This window comes from Enhydra lutris, unplaced genomic scaffold (assembly GCF_002288905.1).
Source record: "Enhydra lutris kenyoni isolate GAN:26980312 unplaced genomic scaffold, ASM228890v2 scaffoldscaffold7, whole genome shotgun sequence".
NCBI classification, from domain to species: Eukaryota; Metazoa; Chordata; class Mammalia; order Carnivora; family Mustelidae; genus Enhydra; species Enhydra lutris.
The window spans coordinates 42,528,549-42,534,953 of NW_019154091.1; positions in this window are offsets into that span (position 1 = coordinate 42,528,549).

Genomic DNA, 6,405 nt, shown 5'->3' on the forward strand with positions numbered 1-6,405 from the left:
TGTTAACATTTTTGCATATTTGCTTTTGCTCTATCACTGAATGTTTTTTAAAGATTTAGTTATTTATTTTAGAGAGTGTGAGAGAGAGAGAGAACATGAGTGGTTGGGCAGAGGGAAAGCAAATCTCCAGCAGACTCTGTCCTGAGCATGGACCTCAGTGTGGGGCCTGATCCCATGACCCCGAGATAGGGACCTGAGCCAAAACCGAGTCAGTCGCCCAGCTGACTTTCCCACCCAGGCATCCCTATAACTTTTGATCCAGGAATCCAATGAGAACCACACAAGCATTTTGTTATCACTTTTATATAGTTTTCAATAAAGTGGAAGAGCTCTTTCATTTTCTTTCTTTTTTCTGTCTTTAGTAGCATCAACTTTTTTTGAGGGGTATATACTGCTCGTTGTTTTACAGAATGAACCTTAATCTCTCTTAAACTTGTCTATTGTTTTCTTGTTCTTAGATTCAGATTAAACATTTTTGGTGATGTGTCTTTCACATCACAACATATCAATAGGCATATGATATCAGTTTGTCCCATTATTGGTGATATTAAATTTGATCAACTTAAGATAGTATCAACCAGACTTGTTTATTGTAAAGACATCTTTATTTTTATAATTGTATTGGGGGACAAACTGATACTGTACAAATTCTGTTTTCCTATAAACTTTCACCCAATGGGTTTGGAATCTAATGATGCTCAGTTTGGTTTCTACATAAAAATATTACTATATCAATATAAAAACTAATAGAATATATAAGTAAACAAACCTATAAACACATATAAATCCACACAGATTGAGATTTTTTTTGTCTTAAATGGAATTATAGGTTTTTAAATCCTTATAATGAAGGATGAACTTTTAGAATATCAACATTTTTGTTGTACTGCTATTAAATTTATATTAATTATTCATTCTGCTATCTCTTGATTACTCATAATTTTAAATACATATTCTTAAAAATTGCTTTCAGTCGCTCATAATTGTTCATTTAGATTTACCACACAAGAGAAAATCATGGTGTGGTATTTTAGGCCTCATAATTTGAACAACTCTGAAGTTCACAAACAGAACCTATTGGACTACAAAGAATTCTGTACCTATTTCTCTTTTTTATATTATTTCATTTTTTAGTTTTTATTTATTTATTTTTTTAACATATAATGTATTATTTGCTTCAGGAGTACAGGTCTGTGAATCATCAGTCTTACATAATTCATAGCACTCACCATAGCTCATAACCTCCCCAATGTCCATCACCCAGATACCCTATCCCTCCCCCCACCCAGCAATGCTCAGTTTGTTTCCTGAGATTGAGTCTCTTATGGTTTGTCTCCCTCCCTGGTCCCATCTTGTTTCATTTTTTCCCTCCCTACGCCCCACAACCCCCAGTTCTGCCTCTCAAATTCTTCGTATCAGAGAGATCATATGATAATTGTCTTTCTCTGATTGATTTATTTCACTTAGTGTAATACCCTTGAGCTCCATCCACATCATTGCAAATGTCAAGATTTCGGTTTTTTGGATGGCTGCATAGTATCCATTGTGTATATATATATACCACATCTTCTTTATCCATTCATTTGTTGATGGACATCTAGGTTCTTTCCATAGTTTGGCTATTGTGGACATTGCGACTATAAACATTCGGGTGCACGTGCCCCTTCAGATCACTATGTTTGTATCTTTAGGGTAAATACCCAGTAGTGCAATTGCTGGGTCATAGGGTAGCTCTATTTTCAACTTTTTGAGGAACCTCCATGCTGTTTTCCAGAGTGGCTGTGCCAGCTTGCATTCCCACCAACAGTGTAGGAGGGTTCCCCTTTCTCCACATCCTCACCAACATCTGTGGTTTTCTGACTTGTTAATTTGAGTCATTCTGACTGGTATGAGGTGGTATCTCACTGTGGTTTTGATTTGTATCTTCCTGATGCCGAGTGATGTGGAGCACTTTTTCATGTGTCTGTTGGCTATTTGGATGTCGTTTTTTGTTTTTTTTTTTTTTAATAAACATAATATGTATTTTTATCCCCAGGGGTACAGGTCTGTGAATCGCCAGGTTTACACACTTCACAGCACTCACCATAGCACATACCCTCCCCAATGTCCATAACCCCACCCCCCTCTCCCGACCCCCTTCCCCCCAGCAACCTTCAGTTTGTTTTGTGAGATTAAGAGTCACTTATAGTTTGTGTCCCTCCTGATCCCATTTTGTTTCATTTACTCTTCTCCTACCCCCCCAATCCCCCATGTTGCATCTCCACTTCCTCATATCAGGGAGATCATATGATAGTTGTCTTTCTCTGATTGACTTATTTCACTAAGCATGATACCCTCTAGTTCCAACCACGTCATTGCAAATGGCAAGATTTCATTTCTTTTGATGGCTGCATAGCATTCCATTGTGTATATATACCACGCCTTCTTTATCCATTCATCTGTTGATGGACATCTAGGTTCTTTCCATAGTTTGGCTATTGTAGACATTGCTGCTATAAACATTCAGGTACACGTGCCCCTTTGGATCACTACGTTTGTATCTTTGGGGTAAATACCCAGTAGTGCAATTGCTGGGTCATAAGGTAGCTCTTTTTCAACTTTTTGAGGAACCTCCATGCTGTTTTCCAGATTGGTTGCGCCAGCTTGCATTGCCACCAACAGTGTAGGAGGGTTCCCCTTTCTCCGCATCCTCGCCAGCATCTGTCATTTCCTGACTTGTTAATTTTAGCCATTCTAACTGGTGTGAGGTGGTATCTCATTGTGGTTTTGATTTGTATTTCCCTCATGCCGAGTGATGTGGAGCACTTTTTCATGTGTCTGTTAGCCATCTGGATGTCTTCTTTGCAGAAATGTCTGTCATGTCCTCTGCCCATTTCTTGATTGGATTATTTGTTCTTTGGGTGTTGAGTTTGCTAAGTTCTTTATAGATTTTGGACACTAGCCCTGTATCTGATATGTCATTTGCAAATATCTTCTCCCATTCTGTCGGTTGCCTTTTGTTTTTTGTTGACTGTTTCTTTGCTGTGCAAAAGCTTTTTGTCTTGATGAAGTCCCAATAGTTCATTTTTGGTCTTGCTTCCCTTGCCTTTGGCGATGTTTCTAGAAAGAAGTTGCTGCAGCCGAGGTTGAAGAGGTTGCAGCCTGTATTCTCCTCAAGGATTTTGATGGATTCCTGTCTTGCATTGAGGTCTTTCATCCATTTTGAGTCCATTTTTGTGTGTGGTGTAAGGAAATGGTCCAGTTTCCTTCTTCTGCATGTGGCTGTTCAATTCTCCCAACACCATTTGTTGAAGAGACTGTCTTTTTTCCACTGGACATTCTTTCCTGCTTTGTCAAAGATTCGTTGACCATAGAGTTGAGGGTCTATTTCTGGCCTCTCTAATCGGTTCCATTGATTTATGTGTCTGTTTTTGTGCCAGTACCATACTGTCTTGATGATTACAGTTTTGTAATAGAGCTTGAAGTCTGGAATTGTGATGCCGCCAACTTCGGTTTTCTTTTTCAACATTCCTCTGGCATTTCGGGGTCTTTTCTGGTTCCATATAAATTTTAGGATAATTTGTTCCATATCTTTTAAAAAGTTGATGGTATTTTGAATATGACTATAAAGATGAAAACTTAAAAAGATTCTAAAAAAGTAATTGATAAGAAGTTGGTTTTTAAAAAAAAAAGGAAAGAATGTGATCAGGCTGGAGATTAACACAAAGCCATGCACTAGATTTAGGTTATATTTTGATCTGTTAAAAGAAACTGTATCCCAAAATTAAAAAAAAAGAAAAACATATATGTATATAAAAATAAGGCTAACTACAATAAAGGGATAGAATATGACTATAACAATGAAAATTTAATAAGATATTTAAAAAGGTATTGATAAGATAAAATAGTTAAAAACATTAAAATAGGAAAGAGGAAAAAGTTTAAAAAATAGAATAAGAAAAAATAAAATTTAAGAAGTTTAACTTTGGGGGCACCTGGGTGGCTCAGTGGGTTAAGCCTCTGCCTTCAGCTCAGGTCATGATCTCAGGGTCCTGGGATCGAGCCCCACATTGGGCTCTCTGCTCAGCAGGAAGCCTGTTTCCCCCCTCTCTCTGCCTCTCTGCCTACTTGTGATCTCTGCCAAATAAATAAATAAATAAAATCTTTAAAAAAAAAAAAAAAGAAGTTTAACTTTGAAAGACTAAAGAATCATGGGAAAAAAGCCATGAATTCTACATGCTGTATTCCGGTAGCTCTGCAGTTCCACAGTTCTCATTGATCCGGAAACATGGTCTTGGCTGGATGTTCTTGCTGATCTTCTGGGGGAGAGGCTTGTGGTGGTGATTTTCAAATGGCTTTGCCCGAGGCGGAATTGCATCGCCCTTGCCAGGGGCCAGGCTGAGCAATCTGCCATCGTTTTGCTCCCAGTAGCTTTTATTCCCTGAACACTTTCCATACAGGTTTGGAGGATGGGAATGAAAATGGCGGCCTCCCAGTCTCCAGCCTGTAAGAGCTCAGTGAGCCCTCAGAGAAAAGCAGTCAATCCCTCCTGTCTCCCTGGTCTCCAGGCCGCGCTCCGAGCTCACCTGGCCTGTGACTGAACGTTTCTATCTCTGGTGCACAGCCCTGTTCAGAGTCTCCAAACACAGCCAATTCCTGCAGCGCACTTCCGTGCCACTCCTCCTGGAGGAGGAAGGTGAGTCTCCCGGGATCTGCCACTTGTGGTGTCTCTGCTCAAAGAGCAGTAGCCTGACTGTGCCTCGGATCCTGGTTTAAGGTAAACCTAAGCTGAGAGGTCACTCCTCGGCTCCGTCTCTGCTGCTGGCCTCCCTGCTCTGATACCTGGGAGCTCTGCTGCACTCAGACACCCCAGGTATTTCTGTGACCCCTTGGGTTCTGAGACCACCCTGTCCTCGCGAGGGCTCTAACCCTGCTTAGTCTCTGGAGCGACATCCCTCAGTGGAGCAGACTTCTGAAAGTTCTGATTTTGTGCTCTGCTGTTCTACCACTTGCCAGGAATGGGCCCCTCCCACCGTGGTCTATCTTCCCATATATCACCTCAGATTCACTCCCTTGCACGTCCTACCTGCCAGAAAGTGGTCGTTTTTCTGTTCCTAGAATTGCTGTTACTCTTCTGTTCAATCTGCTGTTGAGTTTGTAGGTGTTCAGACTGTTTTAATAACTATCTAGGTGAACTCCTGGGGCCCAATGATATTTAGGCTGCCTACTCCTCTGCTATCTTGCTCCTTCTCATTTTATTTTATTTTATTTTATTTTATTTATTTTATTTTATTTTAATCTAATGTTAAAAGCAGCTTTGCATATCATGGGTCTTGGCTTCAGAAAATCTTATGTAATTAATGGAAAAGACCCTGAACTTGAAGTGAGTAGCCCAGAATTCAAGAATTGGATTTACCTGTGTAAACACACACACACACACACACACACACACACTGTTCTTTGGATTTGGCTAACCTATTTACCCTGTCTGAGCTGTAGTTTCCCCAAAATTCTTGTGAGATTTTTTGAAGGTCCAATGATCCATGTGTGTATTTTAAAAAAGTACTTTCTAAACAATAAATTGTCCTTCATGTGTAAAGTTATTTCAGAACTCTACCAGTCATAAATATTCAGTTAGTTGAGTTTTTCCTAGCTTCGTGGGGGATCTCTATTTAAGCATGATCACTTTTCTCATTGTTTTCTTAAAATTTCTACTTCCCTGGTAGTACTTGTCAGGGTAGGAACAGAGGGGACGGTTGCTATCCTAATAGTTAGGATAGATCACCTGCTAATATTTGATAGCCATTATTAAACAATTATCAGGATAAAAATGGACATTTATATTTTATATTCTCGGAGCCATAAGAACCATGTGTATGTGTAGAACACACTTAAGAAGAGCTGAAAACACCCAGAGATAACCTACTTCCATTCCCAAGTTGGAATAATAGTTGTAAAGACCATTTTAAATGGTTTCTAACCGCATTTTTCCTCAGAAGAGAAGCTGCAGATGTTGGGGAATTTATTAGTGGAATTGTTTTAATGGAAGCAGGTGGATGAAGGGGCAGAATATTCACTGGTCTAGTCTCTCCTGCATCAAGGACTCCCCACCTGCCATGTGAGAGCCCGGGCTGTGCAGGAAGTCTGTGCAGTGAGCAAGTTTAACCTGTGATTGGAGAGACACAGGGAAGAGAGTGCACAGTTTACATAAACACTGTTACCTGTGAGGGGTATGATGGCTATTTTCATGTTTCTGTCACTTAACTAGAACTCCAAAAGTGAGGATTTTGTTTTATTTATTTTTGTATGTATGTTCTCATTCATGCACACAGACGTGCACGTGAACTTATTCATACCCGTGCACCTTGTACACAGAAACACCACATTCACACATAGCCATGTGAGTACTAGCACCATCACCAGTAC